The sequence below is a fragment of the Aquarana catesbeiana genome, linkage group LG01 (assembly GCF_042186555.1).
Source record: "Aquarana catesbeiana isolate 2022-GZ linkage group LG01, ASM4218655v1, whole genome shotgun sequence".
NCBI classification, from domain to species: Eukaryota; Metazoa; Chordata; class Amphibia; order Anura; family Ranidae; genus Aquarana; species Aquarana catesbeiana.
This window is the reverse complement of record NC_133324.1, coordinates 703,974,437-704,000,699: the sequence shown is the minus strand read 5'-3', so window position 1 is coordinate 704,000,699 and position 26,263 is coordinate 703,974,437. Positions and strand designations below refer to the sequence as shown.

Genomic DNA, 26,263 nt, shown 5'->3' with positions numbered 1-26,263 from the left:
TGAGAAAAAAAACATTCCCCTCTGGGTGATTGATGTACATTGTAAGGATTATAACAATCTTTGTTGCAGATTCCTACCTTTTGTTACTCTGAAGAAATCCATGTGTGTTTGTCTGTGCCTCTGTACTAAGTGGTTCTAATGGGAGGGGTTTCATAATTAACTGACAGGTGTGCAGCTGCAGGGCACTAATGAGGACATCTGCTGGGCCTGCATTCCTTTAGACATGCTCCTATTGAAAGTATCGCTCCAAAAATGATATTTTTGTTGCAGGGGATGCCTACAATCTGACTTGTATCTTAGGCAGACTTCCAGGAAAAATGGTGAGCCAATCACACAAGCAGGAAATTATGTTTCCAGGGAATGGTCAGTACACACTCTGTGTACAGAACAACTCCAGGTAACCATATTGCAATGCATTCTCAGAAAATTACAGTGGCTGCAGATTGAAAAGGAAAAAGGTAATTTTTAATAACATTCAATCACAATATGATTAGTGTCGCAATTATATGTGCTATATTATTTTTTCTTTATTTGCTATTTTTTTCCCCACGAAAGTGGAGTTACCCTTTAAGGCTCTTATGAGCGCTACTGTATATTTTTTATGTTGTGAATTGTATTGGGTTTTTTCCCTTTTTATAATTTTTTATAAATTCCTATGATGAAAATTTCAATAAAGATACATTATTTAAAAAAGGGAAAAGCGAAAGGGGAGAAAAAAGAAACATGGGGACATAACCTCAAACTAGCCAGAGGAAAGTTCAAAACAAATCTTATTTTACTTGTTACCTAATACAACTTTGCTTGTATAATATATTGAATAAGTATTCTGATATATTTGGTAATATATTTAAAAAATCATCATCATCATCATTCCCACAGTATAAAGAATGCAATAAGAAATGTAAGGGGGTAATCAGGGCGGATAAGATAGAACACAAATGTCACATAGCGGAGGAGAGTAAGAAAAATCCCAAGAAATTCTTTAAGTACATAAATAGTAAAAGAGGCAGGACAGACCATAATGGCCCCATAAAGACTGATGAAGGTATAATGGCTACAAAGGATGGTGAGATGGCGAAGGTTTTGAATTCTTCTCTTCAGTCTTCACAAGGGAAAAGGGGGGCTTCAGTAACCAAATCTGCAATGTTTATACTCATGAGACGTCACAGGAAGCACCCTCATGGTTAACAGAGAATAAAATCAGAAACAGACTTGAAAAACTTAACATAAATAAGTCACCGGGACCAGGTGGCTTGCACCCAAGGGTCCTTAAGGCGCTCAGTCAAGTAATTGCCAGACTGCTGTTCCTAATTTTTGCGAACAGTCTACTGACTGGTATGGTACCAGCTGATTGGAGAAAAGCCAATGTAGCACCAATCTTTAAAAAAGTACCAAGATATATCCCTGGGAACTACTGACCAGTTATCCTAACATCAATAGTATGCAAGCTCTTGGAAGGGATGATAAGGGACTATATACAAGATTTTAGTCATGAAAACAGTATCATTAGCAGTAATCATCATGGATTCATGAAAAATTGTTCTCGCCAAACAAATCTATTAATCTTCTTTAAGGGTTGAGCTGCCACCCAGATGAAGGAAGGGTTGTGGATGTAGTTTCTGTCGGCATGGACCAAAGAGTGAGTACCTGGATTGAAAACTGGCTACAAGGGCAAGGTCAGAGGGTAGTAATAAATGGGGAGTACTCGGAATGGTCCAATGTGGAAAGTGGGGTCCCTCAGGGTTCTGTCCTGGGACCAATCCTATTTTATTTATTCATAAATGATCTGGAGGATGGGATAAACAGCTCAATCTCAGTATTTCTGGACAATACTAAGCTAAGCAGGGCAATAGCTTCTCCGCAGGATTTGGAAACCTTGCAAGAAGATCTGAACAAACTAATGGGGTGGACAGCTACATGGCAAATGAAGTTTAATGTAGAAAAATGTAAAATAATGCATTTAGGTGGCAAAAACATGAATGCAATCTACTCACTAGGGGGGGAACCTCTGGGGGAATCTAGGATGGAAAAGGACCTGGGGGTCATAGTAGATGATAGGCTCAGCAACGGTATGCAATGCCAAGCTGCTGCAAGCAAAGGCAATAGAATATTGGCATGCATTAAAAAGGGAATTAACTGCAGAGATAAAACGATAATGCTCTCACTCTACATGACTCTGTTCTGGCCATACCTGGAGTATGCCATCCAGTTCTGGGCTCCAGTCCTCAGGAAGGATGTGCTGGAAATTGAGCGCATACAGAGAAGGGCAACAAAGCTAATAAAGGGACTGGAGGATCTTAGTTATGAGTAAAGATTACAAGCACTGAACTTATTCTCTTTGGAGAAGAGACGCTTGAGAGTGGATATGATTTCAATGTACAAATGCCGTACTGGTGAACCCACAATAGGGATAGCGGTAAGAATGTGCAATTCTCTTACACAAGCAGTGGTTTCAGCAGGGAGCATAGATAATATCAAAAAAACGATTAGATAGGCACCTAAATGACCAAAACATACAGGAATATACAATGTAATATTGACATAAAAGCTCACACACAGGTTGGACTTGTGTCTTTTTTCAACCTTACCAACTATGTAACTATGTAACTATGTAACTATGTAACCTGTTTCTCAATTATACTGCCCTTATACTGATTCCCAATTGTTGTTACTGTGAATATTTCTACTTCAAAGACCTGGTCATTGTTTTTCCTTATCACATCTCACATGGGTTGCAAACATCAGCTTTATTTGAATCCTCCAATCAGGCTGTGCACAATATACATTTGCTAGGTTTAGTGACAAATTAGGGTGCATTATATTAGCTACTGTACAGAAAGGAGAGGGGGAATATACTTAAATGTTACCAAGCTGCAAGCTGTGCTCTCTCTTTATCCTAGGACACAAAAGCTCTCAGTATGACCATACCTGAAGCTGAGAGGTAATCAACTTCATACTTGTACTATACATTGCATTGTACAGTAAATATGCTTTTGTGTGTATTTGTAAATATCATATAATGTACATTGTGTTGTAAATATTGTTTAGGTTGTTATTTGTAAATATTTTGCAACCCTACCAATAAATGTATATTTCAGATTAAACTAGTTATTTTGTCTATGAATCCTCACATATAGCTTTTTTTATGTAAATACTCTTAGGGTCAATGCACACTAGCTTAAAAAAATGTCAATGCTCCTGGCAGAAAAAAAAAAATTTTGAGCATTTTTTTGTACTAGCATTTAGGCACGTTTAGACATGTTTAGGAGTGTTTAGACACATTAAGGCACATTTAGCATTTTTTTCTGCCAGAAAACTGCTCTCAAAAATGCAAAACAGACTTTTTTTTTGCCTCAAAAAATGCTGTGCTTAAAATATTCCTCTAAACATTCTAATGTGCATAGTAACATAGGATAACATTAACTGCTTCTACAGGCAAAATGCTAAACTCCTCCAGAAGCAGCATTTTTTTTTTTTTAAGCCAGTGTGCACGGACCCATATAGTGTTTAAAGTGTATTCACATATACACTTAACCTAATAAACCTAGTTAACATACTGAAAAAGTAGTTGGACTACAATTCCAGCAGAGATAGTGAGCCAATCAACATTAGGTGGATTCAAACATGCTTGGGACAAACATATGTATCTATACTTAGACCAAAAGTGAGTGCACCCCTCACATTTTTGTAAATATTTTATTCTATCTTTTCATGTGACAACATTGAAGAAATGACACTTTGCTACAATGTAAAGTAGTGACTGTACAGTTTGTATAACAGTGTAAATTTGCTGTCCCCTCAAAATAACTCAACACACAGCCATTAATGTCTAAACCACTGGCAATAAAAGTGGGTACACCCCTAAGTGAAAATGTCCAAACTGGGCCCAAAGTGTCAATATTTTGTGTGGCCACCATTATTTTCCAGCACTGCCTTAACCCCCTTGGGCATGGCGTTCAGCAGAGGTTCACAGTATGCCACTGGAGTCCTCTTCCACTCCTCCATGACGACATCACAGAGCTGGTGGATGTTAGAAACCTTGCGCTCCTCCACCTTCCATTTGAGGATGTCCCACGGATGCTCAATAGGGTTTAGATCTGGAGAAATGCTTGGCCAGTCCATCACCTTTATCCTCAGCTTCTTTAGCAAGGCAGTGGTTGTCTTGGAGGTGTGTTTAGGGTTGCTATCATGCTGGAATATTACCCTGCGGCCCAGTTTTCAAAGGGAGGGGATCATGCTCTGCTTCAGTATGTCACAATACATGTTGGCATTCATGGTTCCCTCAATGAACTGTAGCTCCCCAGTGTCGGCAGCACTCAGACCATGACACTCCCACCACCATGGTTGACTGAAGACAAGACACACTTGTCTTTGTACTCCTCATCTGGTTGCTGCCACACACGCTTGACAACATCTGAACCAAATAAGTTTATCTTGGTCTCATTAGACCACAGGACATGGTTCCAGTAATCCATGTCCTTAGTTTGCTTGTCTTCAGCAACCTCTGCAGCATTGCTGGCAGCACTCATACGTCTATTTCCCGAAGACAAGATCTGGATAGGACGCTGAGCACGTGCACCCAACTTCTTTGGTCGACCGTGGCGAGGCCTGTTCTGAGTGGAACCTGTCCTGTTAAACCGCTGTATGGTCTTGGCCACCATGCTGCAGTTCAGTTTCAGGGTCTTGGCAATCTTCTTATAGCCTAGGACATATTTATGTAGACCAACAATTCTTTTTTTCAGATCCACAGAGAGTTCTTTGCCATGAGGTGCCATGTTGAACTTCCAGTGAGTGAGTGAGAGTGATAACACCAAATTTAACACACCTGTTCCCCATTCACACGCGATACCTTGTAACACCAACGAGTTATAGGGATGAGCCGAACACCCCCCGGTTCGGTTCGCACCAGAACCCGCGAACGGACCGAAAGTTCGCACGAACGTTAGAACCCCATTGACGTCTATGGGACTCGAACGTTCGAAATCAAAAGTGCTCATTTTAAAGGCTAATTTGCATGGTATTGTCCTAAAAAGGGTTTGGGGACCCGGGTCCTACCCCAGGGGACATGTATCAATGCAAAAAAAACTTTTAAAAACGGCCGTTTTTTCGGGAGCAGTGATTTTAATGATGCTTAAAGTAAAAAAAAAAAAGTGAAATATTCCTTTAAATATCGTACCTGGGGGGTGTCTATAGTATGCCTGTAAAGTGACGCGTGTTTCCCATGTTTAGAACAGTCCCTGCACCAAATGTCATTTTTAAAGGAAAAAATCTCATTTAAAACTGCTTGCGGGTTTAATGTCATGTCGGGTCATGGCAATATGGATGAAAATCAGTGAGACAAACGGCATGGGTACCCCCCAGTCCATTACCAGTCCCTTTGGGTCTTGTATGGATATTAAGGGGAACCCCGCACCCAAATTAAAATAAGGAAAGGTGTGGGGCCACCAGGCCCTATATACTCTGAACAGCAGTATACAGGCGGTGCAAACAAGACAGGGACTGTAGGTTTGTTGTTAAGTAGAATCTGTTTGTAATTTTGAACATTTTTAACGTGTTTAGCTCCAGCCAAAAAATCTTTTCTAAGCTTTTTGGAAAACATAGGGAAGGGTTATCACCCCTGTGACATTTGTTTTGCTGTCTTTCCTCCTCTTCAGAAGATTTCACCTCACTTTTTTGTCCCAATGAAAAATGTTTTTTGAAAATTTGGGTTTTTTTGTGGAACAAGGATTGGAAAGCATCAGTGGAAAGGAGAACTTGTTTTCCCATATTAACTCTTACAGGAGAGAATTTCCCTTCCTAGGGGTAGATTTCATCTCACTTCCTGTTGTCTCCTTCCGTTTGCAAGTAGGAGTCGTTTGTAAGTTAGATGTTTGAAAGTAGGGTCCTGCCCTATATACTCAGCAGAAATTTGGGCCTTAGGTGTTGCTGTGGCCACAACACTGTAAGCCCTCACAGGGCCCTGCTGTGAAATATTAGATCAAGAATTGTAATTACATGCCCCTGTTGAACAGCAGCTGAAAAATTAGGCCTTAGGCACTGGTGCTGGTGCCACAACACTGCAACCCCTCACAGACACTCTAGTTGGAACGCAGGAACGAGCCCTGCTGCAAATTATTGCTTCAAAAATTGTAATTACACGCCCCTGTTAGACAGGGGCAGAAAAATTGGGCCTTAGGCACTGGTGCTGGTGCCACAACACTGCAACCCCTCACAGACACTCTAGTTGGAACGCAGGAACGAGCCCTGCTGCAAATGATTGCTTCAAAAATTGTAATTACACGCCCCTGTTAGACAGGGGCAGAAAAATTGGGCCTTAGGCACTGGTGCTGGTGCCACAACACTGCAACCCCTCACAGACACTCTAGTTGGAACGCAGGAACGAGCCCTACTGCAAAGTATTGCATCAAAAATTGTAATTACACGCCCCTGTTAGACAGGGGCAGAAAAATTGGGCCTTAGGCACTGGTGCTGGTGCCACAACACTGCAACCCCTCACAGACACTCTAGTTGGAACGCAGGAACGAGCCCTGCTGCAAAGTATTGCATCAAAAATTGTAATTACACGCCCCTGTTAGACAGGGGCAGAAAAATTGGGCCCTAGGCACTGGTGCTGGTGCCACAACACTGCAACCCCTCACAGACACTCTAGTTGGAATGCAGGAACGAGCCCTGCTGCAAAGTATTACATCAAAAATTGTAATTACACGCCCCTGTTAAACAGGGGCTGAAAAATTGTGCCTTAGGCACTGGTGGTGGCGCCCAGAACCAAAAATGTTCTTACAAGCTATCAGCGTGATGATTGAGGAGGAAGAGGATAATTACTCAGGGATAGTCACTCAGCATCAGCATAGGCAGTCTTTGAAGGGATCTGAGATTTCAAAAAAAATTATTCGGTTACATCAGCATCAGGTGCTTGGTAGCTGGTGGTGATCCAAGACTCATTCATTTTTATGAAGGTCAGCCGATCGACCGAGTCGGTGGACAGACGCACCCTGTGATCGGTTACCACGCCTCCAGCAGCACTGAATGTGCGTTCCGAAAGAACGCTGGATGCAGGACAGGCCAGTAGCTCAATTGCATACTGTGCAAGCTCTGGCCAGTGATCCATCCTCAAGACCCAGTAACCCAGAGGATTTTCGGTGGGAAAGGTGTCCAAGTCTGATCTTGCCCCTAGGTATTCCTGCACCATGTAAAACAGACGCTGGCGATGGTTGCTGGAACCGATCATACCTTGGGGCTGCGGACCAAAAAATTGTCTGAACGCATCGGTCAGACGGCCACCTTCTCCACCGCTCCTTCTTTGACTGACCGAAGCCTCAGCAACACGTTGTCCAGAAACAGGAGTTTGTAACCTCCCAGTCTCTGGGAACGCGTTGCACAGACCTTTCTGCAAGGCCTCCCGAAGATGTTTCATCCTCTGCTCCCTCTGCGATGGCAAGATAAGGTCCGCAACCTTACCCTTGTAACGTGGATCAAGGAGGGTTGCCAGCCAGTATTGGTCCTTCTCCTTGATACCACGAATACGAGGATCCTTACGCAGGCTTTGCAGGATCAGGGAGGCCATGCAGCGTAGGTTTGCTGAGGCATTCGGTCCGGAGTCCTCTGGGTCACTAAGAACGACATGGTCCGCAGCCACCTCCTCCCAGCCACGTACAAGTCCATGTGTTTCTTGGGACTGATCCCTTAAAGACTGCTGCTGATGCTGAGTGCCAGGCTCCACCTCCATACTGACACAATCTTCCTCCTCCTCCTCTTCCTCCTCGTCCTCTTCCTGTGTGATCGGCGGGCACGCAGGAACACTGTCTGGATAAAGGGGGCCTTGAGAGCTAAGGAAGTCCTCCTCTTCCTGCCTCTGTTCTGCCTCAAGTGCCCTGTCCATTATTCCACGCAGCGTGTGCTCCAACAGGTGGACAAGGGGGACAGTGTCACTGATGCATGCACTGTCACTGCTCACCATCCTCGTGGCCTCCTCGAATGGTGACAGGACAGTGCATGCATCCCTGATCATGGCCCACTGGCGTGGGGAAAAAAAACCAAGCTCCCCTGACCCTGTCCTGGTGCCATAGTCGCACAGGTACTCATTGATGGCCCTCTGCTGCGTGTGCAGCCGCTGCAGCATGGCCAACGTTGAGTTCCACCTGGTGGGCATGTCACAGATTAGGCGGTTCTTGGGCAGGTTAAACTCCTTTTGGAGGTCCGTCAGCCGAGCACTGGCATTATATGACCGGCGGAAATGCACACAGACTTTCCTGGCCTGCCTCAGGACATCCTGTAAGCCCGGGTACCTGCCCAAGAACCGCTGCACCACCAAGTTAAGGACGTGAGCCAAACAGGGCACATGGGTCATTTGTCCCTGTCGGAGGGCAGAGAGGAGGTTGGTGCCATTGTCGCAAACCACCATTCCTGCCTTAAGTTGGCGTGGCGTCAACCACCTCTGAACCTGCCCCTGCAGAGCTGACAGAACCTCTGCCCCAGTGTGGCTCCTGTCCCCCAAGCACACCAGCTCAAGCACCGCATGGCATCTTTTGGCCTGCGTACTTGCGTAGCCCCTTGAACGCCTACGGAGCACCGCTGGTTCCGAGGAAGAGGCCATGGAGGAAGAAGAAGAGGAGGGGGTGGAGGAGAGAGGTGTGTCACAATCAGCATTTTGGAGGCGTGGTGGCGGAACAACCTCCAACACTACTGCACCTTGTCCTGCATCCTTCCCAGCTGCCAGCAGAGTCACCCAATGCGCCGTGAAACTTAGGTAACGTCCCTGTCCATGCCTGCTGGACCATGAGTCAGCGGTAATATGCACCTTACCGCTGACCGCCCTGTCCAGCGAGGCATGGACATTGCCTTCCACATGCCGGTAGAGAGCCGGAATCGCCTTCCGTGAGAAAAAGTGGCGTTTGGGTACCTGCCACTGAGGAACCGCACATTCCACAAACTCACGGAAGGGGGCAGAGTCTACCAACTGAAAAGGCAGCAGTTGAAGTGCTAGCAATTTTGCCAAGCTAGCATTCAACCGCTGGGCATGTGGATGGCTGGGAGCAAACTTCTTTCGGCGGTGCAGCAGCTGGGGCAGGGAAATTTGCCTGGTACAATCTGACGTCGGTGTACCAAAAGCAGATTGCCCACAAGTACTTGGCTGTGACACACCTAATTCTACACCTTCATTCCTCTCACTGTAGGTCTCAGAGAGGACTGAAGGTCTAGTGGGGTTGGAAATCTCAGCTGATGAGGAGCAAGGAGAGATCCTCTTTGTTCTTTGGTGTGGGTCTTTTAGATACGCTTGCCAACGAACTGCATGGCAGGTCAACATATGTCTGGTCAAGCATGTGGTACCCAAGCGGGAGATATTTTGGCCACGCGAGATACGCTTGAGACATATGTTGCAAATAGCAGCGGTGCGATCTGATGCACTCGTCTCAAAAAAGGCCCACACCAAAGAACTTTTTGAATAACGCGCAGAGACTGCAGCGCCCTGCACATGTGGAGCTTTGGGGTGTGATGCAGTCAATGTGCTGCCCTTAGGCTGGCCCCTGGAGGGCATCCTGCCTCGTTGGTGATGTGCTGCCGCCTCCTCCTCCTCCTCCTCCTCCTCCTCCTCCTCCTCCTCCTCCTCCTCCTCTCTCCTATCAGGCACCCACGTTGAGTCAGTGACCTCATCATCCCCTCCCTCCTCATCACTGGAGCAAACCTGGCAGTATGCTGCAGCAGGGGGAGCATGACTGCCAGATTGCTGTCCTTCTTGGGCACCCCCTCTGTCCGCGCTCATGTTACTGCCTTCATCGAGCTCAGTATCGTCATCAGAGCCTTCCAAACGCTGGGCATCCTCCTGGAGCATGTACCCAACACTGTGGTCAAACAGTTCGAGGGAATCCTCATGAGGACATGGTGGAGCTAGGGAAGGAGTCACTGATGACATTGAGCTGAGGGAAGAGGCCGCTGCTTTGCCAGACAAAGCACCCTGGGCATGGGTGAGAGAGGATGAGGAGGATGAGGACGGCTTGGTCATCCACTCGACCAAGTCTTCCGCATGTTGCGGCTCAACATGGCCAGCTGCCGAAAAAAAGGCCAAGCGTGTCCCATGGCCACGTGCTGATGAGGATGCACCGTCTCCACGACCAGCACTAGACACAGAGCCTGCTTGCCCTCTCTTATTGGCTTGTGACTGTCTGCCTCTCCTTCTTGGCCTTCCAGACATACTAATGGCCTGTAGCTGCACTAAGCTGGGATAGAACACCTGTAATTTTCTTCAAGTAGCTTTATATACTGTAACCAGACAAGCCTGCCTGTCAGTAGGAAGATAACAGGAACGGATCTAGCTGAACACTGTGAGCAGGACGCACTGTACTAAATGTAAATAGTCTAGCTGCCTGACCGTGGTACTAATAGGATCAAATAGAACACCTGTAATTTTCTTCAGGTAGCTTTATATACTGTAACCAGACAAGCCTGCCTGTCAGTAGGAAGATAACAGGAACGGATCTAGCTGTACACTGTGAGCAGGACGCACTGTACTAAATGTAAATAGTCTAGCTGCCTGACCGTGGTACTAATAGGATCAAATAGAACACCTGTAATTTTCTTCAGGTAGCTTTATATACTGTAACCAGACAAGCCTGCCTGTCAGTAGGAAGATAACAGGAACGGATCTAGCTGTACACTGTGAGCAGGACGCACTGTACTAAATGTAAATAGTCTAGCTGCCTGACCGTGGTACTAATAGGATCAAATAGAACACCTGTAATTTTCTTCAGGTAGCTTTATATACTGTAACCAGACAAGCCTGCCTGTCAGTAGGAAGATAACAGGAACGGATCTAGCTGAACACTGTGAGCAGGACACACTGTACTAAATGTAAATAGTCTAGCTGCCTGACCGTGGTACTAATAGGATCAAATAGAACACCTGTAATTTTCTTCAGGTAGCTTTATATACTGTAACCAGACAAGCCTGCCTGTCAGTAGGAAGATAACAGGAACGGATCTAGCTGAACACTGTGAGCAGGACACACTGTACTAAATGTAAATAGTCTAGCTGCCTGACCGTGGTACTAATAGGATCAAATAGAACACCTGTAATTTTCTTCAGGTAGCTTTATATACTGTAACCAGACAAGCCTGCCGGTCAGTAGGAATTTAACAGGAACGGATCTAGCTGAACACTGTGAGCAGGACGCACTGCACTAAATGTAAATAGCAGGAACGGATCTAGCTGAACACTGTGAGCAGGACGCACTGCACTAAATGTAAATAGTCTAGAAGATAACAGGAACGGATCTAGCTGAACACTGTGAGCAGGACGCACTGCATTAAATGTAAATAGTCTAGATAGAAGATAACAGGAACGGATCTAGCTAAACTGAATACAGTGTATATATATATATGCAACACCTGGGATGCATATATATACACAATACACTGTAAGTGCAGCTAACTGACTGACTGTTCTGCCTAATCTATCTAACTCAAATCAAATGACACTGTCTCTCTCTCTCTCTATCTCTCAGCACACCGGAACACACACTACACAGGGCCGCCGTGCAGGCGGCCTTATATAGTGTGGGGTGTGTACTAAATGCCCTGAGCCGTAATTGGCCAAAGCCACCCTGGCTTTGGCCAATTACAGCTCTCTCTACTGACAGCGCTGTGATTGGCCAAGCATGCGGGTCATAGTGCATGCTTGGCCAATCATCAGCCAGCAATGCACTGCGATGCCGCAGTGAATTATGGGCCGTGACGCGCCACACGAATTTAGCGCGAACGGCCCATAACGTTCGCAATTCGGCGAACGATCGAACAGCCGATGTTCGAGTCGAACATGGGTTCGACTCGAACACGAAGCTCATCCCTAACGAGTTACATGACACGGGGAGGGAAAATGGCTAATTGGGCCCAATTTGGACATTTTCACTCAGGGCTGTACTCACTTTTGTTGCCAGCGGTTTAGACATTAATGGCTGTATGTTGAGTGATTTTGAGTGGACAGTAAATTTACACTGTAATACAAGCTGTACACTCAGTACTTTACATTGTAGCAAAGTATCATTTCTACAGCGTTGTCACATGAAAAGATATAATAAAATATTTACAAAAATGTGAGGGGTGTACTCAAATATATATATATATATATATATATATATATATATATATATATATATATATATATATATATATATATATATATATATATATATATATATATATATATATACATATACATATATAAATGGGATGGACCACTTGGTCTTTTTCTGCTGTCACTCTTCTGTGTGATATTTTGAGCTTTAGATAATTTCCATGAGCTATGCCTCCTTGTTACCTTTTCATTTTTTTTTTCATCCCCCGGATTTCTTATATTTGAGGATTGTGTTATATACAGAATGGGGTCTTTAAATACCTATGAAGTGTAACTACAGATGATTACTACTCTACATACTGTATGAGGATTAATATGATATAATAGCCAAAGGTGATATTTGAATTAAACTTGAATCAATATTGACATGCTTTAGTAGATAATATAATATAGGTAATATCTTTGTGTTTGATATTTGCAGCTGGTAATAATTGTATTCCATGGCTGTGACAAATATGAATGTATAAGTCGTAGTGTCTCTATGGGCAAGCATATATGTGCTAGGTATTACAAGTACACAATGAATTGATGGCAAGATGTACAACATGTGTTACATGTGTTACAATCTGATGGACTTTCTGGCCCCAGCGGGTCTATTACATGCTTGGAATTTGCACATGCACAGTGCTGAGCAGATGCATCATGATGACATCACATGCTGCAATAAAGCTCAATTATGCAGCTCATAATGGGAATAATAAAGGAGCTGGGGGTGGAGAAATATGGTGTACAAGGTGGGCTAGGTGAGATGTGTTAGTCTCTTCAAGCTGTATTACATTTGTACCATTTTGAACAGAAGATCAGAGTATGAGTGATTAATCCATATATTGAGATATCAGACACACTTTAAGATAGCTGGTATAAATCACATAGTGGTTATGATTTATTGATCTACTTTTTAGGACTCCTACTGGTTTGTTGCCCATTCAGAGGAACTAATGGATGACCTGATGTCTCCGGTCTGTTATATAGATGTGGTATATATTTGAAGTGAGTGTTGTACCATATGATTACATGAGTAATGCTGTGTACTAATGATAGGACTAGGAATTGTGGATAAACCAATATTATATTATTTTTACTATGCCATGATTGGTGTACCTTTTAGGATCATTCTTTCAATAATATTAAAAATAAAAAGAAAAACTGCGCTGCAGAGCAAAAAAGGTCAAAGGTAAAAGCTGCACACAAAATACACCAATATCTGTGTATACCATGAAAAATAAAAAATAAATAAAGTGCGCTAATTATATGAAAATACACACATAGATGTGAATACATGTGGGTGGTAGTAGATTGGGGTTTTTACTACCACCCACATGTATTCACATCTATGTGTGTATTTTCATATAATTAGCGCACTTTATTTATTTGTTATTTTTCAATAATATTACCCCTAAAGGGAAATATGAGGCAGAAGATGTACTGCCCCTTTTTGAGGGTGATACAAAATGGGAGGTGATTTATATTAGTATGAAATCCTGAATATAAGATTATGTAATATGTATCATTCTTAGGCCTTACTATCCATTTCACATTTTAACCCCTAGGAACCATATATACATACACCATGTGATATACTAGGAGTATCTTGATAACCCACACAAATAAGGTACAGGTGAACATGTAGTGTGGAAAATGATGATATAGAATTGATATTACTAGGTAACTATGAGAAGCTGCAGCTGGCCCCAAAGAGTAGGGCCCTCTGTTTTTGTCCCAACACTTGCCCAGTGTACACTATTAAGCACATTAAGTGATTGCACCCTGGTCATGCATACAGCCATATAACACTTTATTGAAAACTATATAAAGATATTTGTAGTAGGACACTCTAATTGTGTACTATGTGTATTTGTATGTGGATTTGATACAATTTCACATCGATTTCAGACATGCTGTCGGTTATGTCCCTGAAGAAGTGGATTACAGTATTAGTGAAAAGCGTCACAAGATCTCCATTCCATGGCCCTTATTAACATGAAAAGATCTTGAGAATATACTTGTACCGGATTAAGGAATTTTATGTATTATCAATCATACTATTAGCTAATGTGGACTGAAAAGGGATACTGTAAGTGTACAACTGAGATACAAATAATTGTATTCTATGAAAACAGAATTTTTCAAAGTGCTTTAAGATGGTGTTAATAAAATTATATGTTTTTTTTATAGTATGTGTAAATGTTTTTTGGAGTACCTGAAAAAAAGGCCTTTGTTTTCCAATATTTCTTTGCCAACAAGGGAAAATAAACAATGTATGTACAAAGGCCTCCATGTATAACTGACACAGACACCTTTCCAATGATCTCCTGCCACCTGTTCATCCATCACAGTCAGCAACAAATTCTCAGAGTCGGCTGACGTCAAATTCTAGAGGGATCAGTTTTTTTACACCCTCTGACATGTGATAGTGCTCGGACCTAGTGATTGGATGCTAAACCAGGGCATTGTCACATGGGAGGAGGTTACAGTCTCTTATGAACCTCCAAGCATTGGGTATTTCACATAAGCTGAGCAGAAGTGTTAGGAAGTGCTGGAAGAGTAAATATCTAATTAGAAAAATCACAGCTTCTTTAAGAAGCAGTCAATGAGTTTAAATACATAGATGTAGATACTGTGGAGTAATTCATTTCCAATATTTCCAGCATAAACACTAAAGTCATTCAAATCTGCTTTCTTACCAGTTATCCATAGTCTTCTTTCCCTTCCAGAGTGGTAGGAGTGAGGTAAGGTTGAAATGAGATGCTGTGAAAACAGTAGTGCTATTGCTATAAACTTTGGGTCTGAATTGAACCACACTGTTTGTAACTACAGATTACAATGTGGGTTCTGAATAGTCTGTTTTCAGGAAACATCATTTTTTTGGTCTAAACTCAGTGGGCATGTGTATATTTCAAACTATTTGTTAAGAATAATGCTAGCATTTATTGGGTCCATTGATATTCACTAATTAATATGTTTTTTTGTCAACCAACCAAATAGCCACCAATATTTGTCAAGTTTCTCAGCTCTCTTTCTGCTACTTGTCCATTTGATATTTCTTACTCAACCCATAAAAGACTTAGAGAGCTATTGCCAATGACAGTAATGTAGTCTTTAATATTGCAAGTAAAATCCTTTAAATAAAGTCATTTGCAGCATATTTTCTCCAAGAACAGCATTACTTTGAAGATATAGCTTAGTGTCACCAATGATACATGTCTCTTAAATTATAAAATTTGTAAACCACAGTCTTAAGTAAGCTTAAATTTGCAAATACAGTAGGTAAAACAAACCAGAATTACATAGCAATGTCCTCATTAGATAAATGTTGCTCACTCCAGGGTACATAGAGATACACACAAACACAGTTTTAATCCTTCTAATCAATATATCCAGTGTATGTTTTTTGTGAACATATACTGTGTATGTTCCAATTCTCATATATTAAATCTAGAGATCACGTGTTTTGCTTGGTCTAAATGATTATAAAATAATAAAATATGTTATTCAGAGAGAAAAGTTTCCTACAGATATAAAAAGTTAATTGCAGAAGTACAGTAATTCAGCTTTCTCTTTTTCTCTATTAGGAAGTTTTGTGCAATGAGAAATATATATTAGTTTTCCAATTTATGAATAATACTAAATAATTACTAACTTTTCATGCTGCCATAATTAAAGGTATTATTCAGAATACTGTTAATATTCAATTAAACTATAATTAACTAATTAAGTAAGAATTTTAATAAATTAGACAACATAATAAATGTCTACCTTTCTTTCGCTAATGTCTGCAGTACACATTAAGCATTGCTTGAAAAAAAATAATTAGGCTATTTAATCTTGTTAATGTTATTTTAATGTTAACAGAGATTTTGTGATGTCAACATTAATGTTTTTACTTCTCTAAAAGAAATAGCTTAACTAAATCACAAATATAGCAATCTATATTTTTAAGATCAATAAAACAACTGCTTTTAATATGAAATCGGGGAACCATCCAAGCAAGAAATAAGAACAGCATATAAAAGAGTTGTTGTAAAAAATAAATAAATAAATAAAGTCCATCAAGAAATAATATGCACAGTAGCCACATAAAAGAATTGTAGTTGAAAAAAAACTACATAAAATGCATTTTGACTTTGCTTATTGAGCTTTATTGACTTTTTTTCAGTAAACATTGAACTTTTATCTGTTGCTTTATTTTCCTGCTGCATTTAATTTTAGTTTCTCTTCCATCCCTCATCTTCAGTTTTCTATGCTTTCAAATACAAACATATTGTTATACTACTTTTTATTATGCTAAATAATTTACAGTCTTAAAGCAGTGTCTATCTGATTAATTAATGAGTTAAACCTTAGTATGGATGCTTCAATTTGTGCAGATGTTAATTTTGTCCTGCAAGCAACATCTGTATGTGTTATATCTACATCATATTTGCATCCTAGGAAATTAGATATGTACTTTGACTCCACATATTCATAGTTTTACCAATTAAGGTTATCCTTGCATTGAAAGTAGTTCTAAAGGCTCAACATTTTTACTGTAATACATTCCCTGCTTTACCCCCACCTCCAGTATACTTACTTCATTACTCAATCCAGCACTGTGCCTGTCTGCAGCAGCTCTCTCTCTCTGCTCAGAAAAGCAGAAGCGGGAGCCATTGGAAGTAAGGCCACAGGTGTGGCCCCATAAAAAGTGGCTTCCTATGGTAGTGCACAGAGAAGAGGGGGAGCCAAGAGCACCAGAAGAGGATCCAAGATGAGGAGTTTTTGGGCCGCTGTGTGCAATATCATTGCACAGAATAGGTAAGTATAACATGTTTGTTATTTAAAAAAAATAGCCTTTTCAAACAGTTTAAGCTTTCTAAATAAAGGTAACGTTTAAATTCATTTAAACATAAGATTGCAAGGCCTAATGTTTTGACAGTAGTAGTACTGAATTCCAAGATAATACAGAGAAGCACCCAGAGATATAAACTTATAAGGCTTCCAATATATATTGATGATTTGGCAGCTGGATCATGGTGCACATTTGCATCAAGTAAATCACCTTGATTGTTCTCATATAGAGGGGAGACATAGCACCATGGGTGTCCGCAGGTAGGGGCAAAGGGGGTCAAGTGCCCCCCCTGGAATCAGGGATCGAATCAGATAGGCACATTCAGCACAGTGGCGTCACTATGGGGGTGCGGGCAGCCAGGGGGGTGACACCATCAAGGTGCTGTCAAGCCCCCCCATCAGTGTAGTGTGACTGTGGGATCTTTTCCCTGCTCAGTCCAGCAGAGAACTCGGCAGCCAGTGTCAGGAGAGAGGCAGGCTGTGGGCTGTCAGGGGTTTTCCACGCTCGTCCCCCTTTTTCCTGTCAGGGAGAAGAGATGCCGGCTCTCGCCAGGTTCCCCGCCTAGCTTCCTGCCCACTTCATTCCTTCCCCATTGGCCATAACTGAGGGTCAGTCAAAGGAGACTAGGAGAGGAGAGCATTGGCGGCCCCATTTTCCACAGGAAGGAGGCTACAGCTCGATCAAGAGAGAGATTGAGAGACTGCATCCTGGAAAAAAGCTGAGGAAGTGAGTGCTACAAGACAAAGAAAGAGGCGTGTGCTGGGCGGAAGCCAGAGAGAGAGAGCCACGCTACCCAGTGCCACCAGAGAGAGAGCCATGCCACCCAGCGCCAGAGAGAAAGCTACGCTACCCAGCGCCGCTAGAGAGAGTCACGCTACCCAGCGCCAGAGAGAGAGCTACGCTACCTAGCGACGGAGAGAGAGAGCCACGCTACCCAATGCCAGAGAGAGAGCCACTCTACCCAGCGCCACCAGAGAGAGAAAGACTGAGCCACTGGCAGGGTACAGACATGCTACACTACTGACCAGAATTGCCCCCGGGGAACCCAGAGTGAGCGATCATCCAGCCGGAGGGATCACTGCTATAGTTGTCAGTAAAATTCCATTCTCTCACTGATCAGTCAACTCCGGTCATGTTGATTAGAAGACAGATTTATTACAAATGTATATACATAGGGATGAACTCTCACAGCAAGGAGCTCCGTGCAGAGTCATACAGGAACCCCTTTACACATGTCATTTTATAACAGTATTTGGCAAGCTACCATTGGCTAAGGCACATTGGTGACTCATGGTGCATCGTCAGCTTTATTGTCAAAAACAGTGCCCTTTCACAATATGGCCTAATATGGTAAACTTTTGCTAGTTCTTTAAATATTGTTGTAGGTGTTGGTCGGAACTAAGCAGTTTGCATAAACAATAAGCCAGCGCCATTTTAGCTAGGAAAAAAGCATATAAGGAACAGGGCAAATATCGATATCACTTGTAATTCTTTGCATATTTCTTATCATTCCCTCCTCTGATATCTATATTTGCTTCCTCAATTTATTACTTCAGTGCAGGTCCGTTCCACAACTGGGTTTTCAGACCTTAGCAAGTCCTTGACCTTGGCAAGTCCAGTCCATTTCCCAAACCAACCTTCAAGCCAATTTGTGAATGGATCATCAGTACCTGAGTTTTCCGCTAATTCATTCGATAAAGCTGTCAATCCTTCGAGGGCTCTAGTTACGGTTCCTCCAGGAGCTGTATTGTTAGGAATAAAGGTGCAACACATACCGCCAAACATTTTACAGACCCCTCCTCTTTCTGCTAGAACCATATCTAATGCCATCCTATTCTGCCATGCCGTCAGAGAGGTAGGGGCTAATTGCTCTGCCAATCCCTTAACTGCATCCCTGGTATAGTTTACAAACCTTTGTTGGTTATAATATATATAGTTAATCCAGTCAACATTTTTTTTTTTACTGTCACCCACCAGAGAAGAGACTCAAATCCAGCTGCCACTTGATTCCTAGCTTTGAACTTGCTCGGCACTCCACGCGGAACCCCAATCTCATCTATATAGATCTGAGGGTCTAAAGACCCCGCAGGAGAGGTGTCCCTTCTGCTCCTCCAGTGACTCGTCTTCCAAGGGGACTCTGACAGTAAGCGCAGAGGCATTGCCAGCTGTACCAGGGCACAATCCCCTCAGGAATTGGCTGGGATGCTCGCTCTGAGCCTCTTGTCTTCGCATAACCACCAGACGTCCACCCTCTGGGTGTTGTGCTCAACCCAGTTGTCACCCTCTCCCTTTGCAATTTTGTTATCCTCTCCAGGCAGTAGTCATCCGGTAAAGACCCCAAATCTTTGCCACTCTCATTCCCCGGAAGTGCAAAGCAAGCAAAGTTGCCAGGGTATGCAGTGACAGCAGGGGGTATCTGAGGTCTCTGAACTTGGGGAAACAATAAACTTAATGTGTGACAGGGAGTGTTGGTGTCAGGTTTGTATGTTTTTTTATATAGCTTTAGCATACACTCTAAACCATCTGAATCTGTATTGTTATTTAAGGGAAAAAGCACTGTAGCCAGCTGGGGTCTGGCCCCTGCACAGACCAAGCAGTTCTCTTTTTTAAGGGTGTTAGCAGTATATATTAACCATTCAAGCCATTCATTCTTATCCTGGTATCCTGTTTCTAATGTTATAGCTTCTTCCACTGTGAGATTGGTGAATCTCACTGTGGATCCTAATACCTCTACTTTAAGTCGGTCCTCATTATCTAATTCTTTCTTCTTGTTTGTCTCATTCCTTGGTTTGACTTCAAGGAAGAATTTTCCCAAAGGGTCAGTTCCTGATATCCAGGCTCCTACATGGTATAACCTCTGATCTTCTAGTTTTGAGTCCTTCAGGGAAATCAATAATATATTGCAATTCTTTGATTCTTTGATTCTGTACAGGGAGAGTGGACCGCTTTAGTTATGGTTAATCTATTTTTTAAATCTCCTGCTGCTGGGATCTCATATCCCCAATTCCTGGGCTGCAGTTGTCCACATGACTGAATCCCAAGTAGTACACCCGGTAGTTCCAGCCAGGTAGCACACGTATTTGTCTGCCCAGGTCAACTTACTTGCTTCTACCTTATCTCCACAATCTGTCATCTGGCAGAAATCCACCTGTATAGTACTGGTGGTTCCTTCAACAAAGCTGGGGTTCAATGCTCTTCCTGTCTCTTCCCAATTTATTGGTTCCACTATCCTCCCATGTCTCCTACCTCCCCGTATAAAGGCCTCTCCTAGAGTCACCAATACTCCCACGAGGAACAAAATCCCTACCATCCTATCTGAAGTGAGGGGGGCCTAGATAGGGCCTTTTCTTCACCAAGGTTGAGACAAGCAGACCTTTTATCTGCCTCCCTTTGTAGTTGGACTTTCCCCCTCCTTCAGTCTCTCGGTCCCTACTCTGCCTATATTTACCTTTTTACAGTGGGATTGGTGAATCCAGATACTCCTTTCAGCAATTCTTACTGCAGTGGGAGTAGTAAGGAGTACTTGATATGGCCCGTCCCACTTAGGGGAGCACCAATGCTTCTTTTTGATCACCTTGATGAGCACCCGATTTGTCTTCTCCTATGGGCTCTCCTTCTGGAATGGAACACTCTTGGTTAATTTGTTTCTGTTTTAATAAATTGGCATGTATTCTGCTAAGGTTCTTTCCCCTTCCTCTGTGTGGGTTTCATTTGGTAATAAAGGTAGTTTATAAGGTCTACCATACATCATTTCAAATGGACTCAGCCCCTCTTTAGTGAGGGTGTTGTGCATGCTTAAAATAGCTAGTGGGAGACAGTACATCCAATTTTTCCCTGTCTCTTCCATAGCCTTTTTTAGCTTGCTCTTTAATATCCCATTATGTCTTTCTACGAGCCCTGCTGACTGAGGGTGATATGCACAGCGATTCTTAACTTCTATACCCGTCACTTCTGTTAGGTGTTTTATGATCTGATTTCCAAAATGTAAACCATTATCACTATAAATCTTCTCTGGTATCCCAAATTGTGAAATTATATCTTTTAGTAAGGCTTTTTGGATACTGTTAAGGCATCAGCACTATATCTCTACCCATGTGGTCAATGCATCAATGATTTCCAAACAATATTTCTTCCTTTTCACATTTGTCTAATTCAATAAAATCCATGCAAATGTGTTGGAATGGATATTGCGGTGTGGGGAACTTCCCTTTCTGTGGTCTTATGCCTCCCTGAGCATTGTCTCTTGCACATATAATGCATTGAGAACAAAAAGTTTTTTTTTTTAGTAGTTTGTGAAGCCATAAGCTGTACATACCTTATTTAACATCTCAGTCATCCCCCTGTTTGACACATGAGTTACTCCATGTGTCAATACTGCTGCATACCTAAATAAGGATTTTGGCAATAACAGCTTTCCTTCAAGTGATGTGTAGATGTTATCTATTATTGTGCAACCTTTTGTTTTCCGATATTGTTTCTCCCCAGGGGATATATTCTGCTGTATATCAGTAAGGACTGTATGATCTATCTCTATGATTTCCTGTTCTGTCATGTGTCACTTCTGCATATCCAGTTACACTTGTGCCATGTGGATTTTTCGTACTGGAGCCATCAACAAAAAGTGTCATGTCAGGGTTAGATAACGGTACTTTCCAATCACTTCATGGCAGTACCTTTTCAGCTATGGCAGCAGTACAGTCATGTTTATGCCCATCAGTAGAAAGTGGTATTAGTGTGGATGGGTTTAATGTAGTACATCTCTGTATTGTTAAGTGAGGTTGTGTCAAAAGTATTGTCATACAGGAAAGGTGTCGTGCTGGGCTCAAATGTATGGACCAACGGGGCACGGTCAGTATTGAATACCCAGAAATCCAAGCTCTACAAAAATTTGTCATGCCCAAAAAAAAACATCATTTGTTTCTTTGTTTCTGGCTTCGGCACCTGGTGGAGGGCTCAAATTCTCTCCTCATCCAGGTGTCGACCTTCTTTTGAGATATTATACCCTAAGTATTTGACCTGCTGTTGCCACAACTGGAGTTTAGTTTTATTTACCTTATGCCCTTGGTATAACTGCCTGGTTAAAGCGGGGGTCCACCTATCTATCGTTTTTTATTTTTTGAGTTCATTCACAAACTTTTTTTCTCAGCATTACATACTCACATATTGTGTGTAATATGTCCGCCTGTGTCAGATTTCGTCGGAAAGAATAACTTATATTATTCACTGCAGGCGGTTTCCATCTTCATTGTGGGCATTTGAAGCCCACAAGCATTTATTTCCTGGATGTGGTGAATGCTGTGCTCCCAGCATTCACCGCTCATTCCCGCACATGCTCAGTGGCATCCTGGGAAGCCTGAGACTAGCTCCCAGGAGTCTGGGAGAGGCTAGAAACACGCCTACTCCCACGGGAGGAGAACCAGGAAGTGCAAAGAAGAATAGAAAAATAAAAGGTAATTACGGCGATTTAAATTTTTTTAAACGGCATGTCAGCATCTAGGCAAGGAAGAGAATACATACAGATATTGTTCAAAATTTGGGTGGAACTCCGCTTTAACAGCTTGTAAATCCTGTACCATTCTATTGCAGGGGCTATACCCTCCTCTGTTTCCTTCTTAAGGGGGTATCTCCTTCATCACCTTGCACAAAAACTTTACTTTCCCATTTTTTTTTCCATCACTTTCAAATACTTCTCAGAATGCTTAACATATTGCAAAACATCTAAAACTGATGCAGTTCAGTAAGTAACCAAGTTTTTAACAATGTAATCCTTATGATCCTGTTTTAATCTATTAACAAAAGCTATCTTTAGCTGTTGTTGATATGCACTATTCACATCCTCAGCTTCGGGGAGCCCAGAGAACACTTTAAAAACTTCTCATAGTTTATTTATATAATCACTGACACTTTCCTTGTCTTCCTTTACAGTCATATTAATCTTTTGCCAGTCAGTTCGTTATACCCATCGGAGATTGCATCTCTGATAGAAGGCAGTCAATCTGTCTGTCAAATCTTTGATATCAAGGGCCAGAGGTTTCCCTCTCTGTTGAGGGGGCACTGTGGCTACACAGGGGTCCCAATTTCCCTTTACTGATGCCCAATCTGATCCTAGAACCCTCCTTAAGGCCCTTTCCACTTCGACCCCATTTAGCCTATAACTGTTCCTCAGACCTTCCATATTTTCAATGATTTCTGGGGCCCCAAACTTAGGATGTTTAATATGCTCAGAAACGTATGCACGTCACTCTCAGTCCATGGTTTAAAAACAGTCATAGTTAGGGGCTGACCGTTTTGTCTGTCTCTTTGTCCACTAGGGGCAGTTGGGCTTGGCATTTCTCTTTTTTGTTCTCCTTATTCCCCCATTTCTAATCTTTTACTTCTTCTTTTTTTTTTTTTTTTTTTTTTTTTTTTTTTTTTCATTGGGTCCTAACAATTTAAGCTTATCCACCAACTCCTGACACCCTTTCACAGTTAGTTCACCATTGAATCCCAATTTCCTTTCCCACTTAGCACAATATTTAACAGATTTTGGTTATTTGCTATGCATACATTTCTTATCTCCTTCTAATGGGGAAACTATTCTCCATGTCTCTGTTTTTTTCCTTGAGTTTAGAATACAAGACTGGTAATTCTACTCTTGAACTTTGCCAGAATCTATATAAAACAGTAAACAAAGTCCAAACTCTCCAAACAGGAAATAAACATATATATATATATATATATATACACATATACATACATATATATATATATATATATATATATATATATATATATATATATATATATATATATATATATATATATATATATATATATACATATACACACACACATACACATACACACACACACATATATATAAAACAACTTATACCTTTACCTTATTTACTACAAAGTACAGTTGGTCAAAACAAACTGTATTCTTAACGTTCTGATCAGAATTTTTTTTTTTTTTTACACACACTTACACAAAAGAGGAAGTGCACTTAGGTGTCCGTGAGGGGGGGGAGGAGTGAGTGAGTCCAGTTTTTTTTTTTTTTTTTTTAACCACAAGTTTGCAGCCAGACAGATCATAAAGCAGGCCTTTTATCAACCTGTAAACCACCAGACTAGCAACCCTTGGATCACAGTAAAGCAAAAATATAAGACTCCCCACACAAAGTTAGCAGTAATGTTAAACATGAGGAGGAAAGAGCGAGAGTTAGTCTCATGATTTAACAAATGCAGCAAAAGGAACAGTGCAGGAAATATTGCTCTCGAGAGAAAAAGAGAAAAACGATCGATCTATGGGCTAAGTGTTTCTGATCAAGTTAGACTGATTCCTGCTCGTACATTCACTTCCTGTTTGTCCCAACCACCACTCAGTTAGAAAAAAACCTGAAATGGCCACTGTGACTCTCTGTAATCTATCCATATTACGTGTAGTCACTATTCACAACAATTATCAATCATCTATCATCTTTCGGTACCTTAAATTTTTTTAATCTGTCTCGGACAGCGGGCTACATCTATTTACCATAGGCAACGTCCCCAAGTGCCTCTGTCTTCGGCCCCTGTGTCACTTAATCAACTTACAGTGCCGGAATACTTAATAAAAACCCAAATCATCTCAAGTAGAAGAGAAAAGAAAAGAAGAGAAAAGAAAAAAAATCTGTCTTACCTTTCACAGACTCAGGGGACTGGATCAGAAGTCCAGGAGTAGAAGTCAGGTGTGGATCCCGGAACCGACCAGCCTCTTTTTACCACTTAACTTGAGTGGGAGGACCTAGGTCTCAGCGAGAGGGAGTCTGATACTCACCGATATTTTGGACGGAACCGTTTGATCCACCACCTAATCCTTACTTCCGGCTCGAAAGGACCATGATGTCAGTAAAATTCCATTCTCTCACTGATCAGTCAACTCCGGTCATGTTGATTAGAAGACAGATTTATTACAAATGTATATACATAGGGATGAACTCTCACAGCATGGAGCTCCGTGCAGAGTCATACAGGAACCCTTTACACATGTCATTTTATAACAGTATTTGGCAAGCTACCATTGGCTAAGGCACACTGGTGACTCATGGTGCATCGTCAGCTTTATTGTCAAAAACAGTGCCCTTTCACAATATGGCCTAATATGGTAAACTTTTGCTAGTTCTTTAAATATTGTTGTAGGTGTTGGTCGGAACTAAGCAGTTTGCATAAACAATAAGCCAGCGCCATTTTAGCTAGGAAAAAAGCATATAAGGAACAGGGCAAATATCGATATCACTTGTAATTCTTTGCATATTTCTTATCAATAGTTTTGCTGGGTCTGGTAAAAGGGTCTGTCGGACATTATCCATTACTTATCCCAGGGACTGTACTAAGCCTGCTGTCTCTGACCATGACAATGTGATAATGACATTGTCGAAAAGGGACGGTGCATGGGTGACCCTAAAATGATGCACCCCCTAAAAAAAGTTCTGCAGATGCCCATGCATAGCACTCTAAAGATTTCCTAGGCACTGTTATTCCTCAGGGTAAAATTGACGGCATTTTGAAGGAAAAATTTCAGCCTAGCCACACAAGTCTCTATAAAAAGGATTGTCAGGGGAAATTTGTCATGGATAGTTAGTAGACATGGGACGAACACCCCCTATTCAGTTCGCAGCAGAACAGGTGAAATGTTCTAACCTGAACGGCGAACCCCATTGAAGTCTAAGGGAGTTGAACAGGAAAAATCAAAAGTGCCTATATTAAAGGCTTATATGCAAGTAATTGGCCATAAAAGGGGTCTGGGGGTCTGGGTACTGCCCTGGGGGACATGTACCAATGCAAACATTTTTAAAAAACAATAGTTTTTTCTCAGGAGCAGTGATTTTAGTTATTCTTAAAGTGCAACAATGAAAATGAAAAAAATCCTTGAATATAGTGTCGGGGGAGTCCCCTTAGCCTGCCTGTAAAGTGGTGCATCTGTAATATATATAAAACATGCTGCAGCAAAAGTCACATTTATAAGGAAAAAAAAGTCAAATCCTATTTTAAATGACTCGCAGTTACAATTGCCAGCACGTGGCTATTGAAAATTAAAAAAAAAAAAAACAGCGTGGGGTCTCCCCCGAAATCTATACCAGACCCTTATCGGAGTATGCAGCCTGGCAGGTAAAGAGAGGGGGAGGGACAAACAAGCACCCCCCTCCTGAGCTATACCAGGCCAAATGCCCTCAACATGGGGGGTGCTTTGGGGCAGGGGGGCAGCCCCAAAGCACCTTAGTGTAGGAGGGGCTGCCCCAAAGCACCTTGTCCCCATGTTGATGGGGACAAGGGCCTCATCCCCACAACCAT

At 42.0% G+C, this 26,263-nt stretch overlaps 1 long non-coding RNA gene across 1 annotated transcript; it reads right to left on the bottom strand.

Moving 5' to 3' along the window:
- Positions 1 to 18,441: 18,441 nt before the first annotated feature.
- Positions 18,442 to 20,515, bottom strand: LOC141119313 (uncharacterized). Its single transcript, XR_012238708.1, has 3 exons — positions 20,400 to 20,515; positions 18,622 to 18,693; positions 18,442 to 18,588 (listed from the first exon to the last, which is right to left on the bottom strand). It is a non-coding gene; the product is annotated as an uncharacterized lncRNA (long non-coding RNA).
- Positions 20,516 to 26,263: the final 5,748 nt, after the last annotated feature.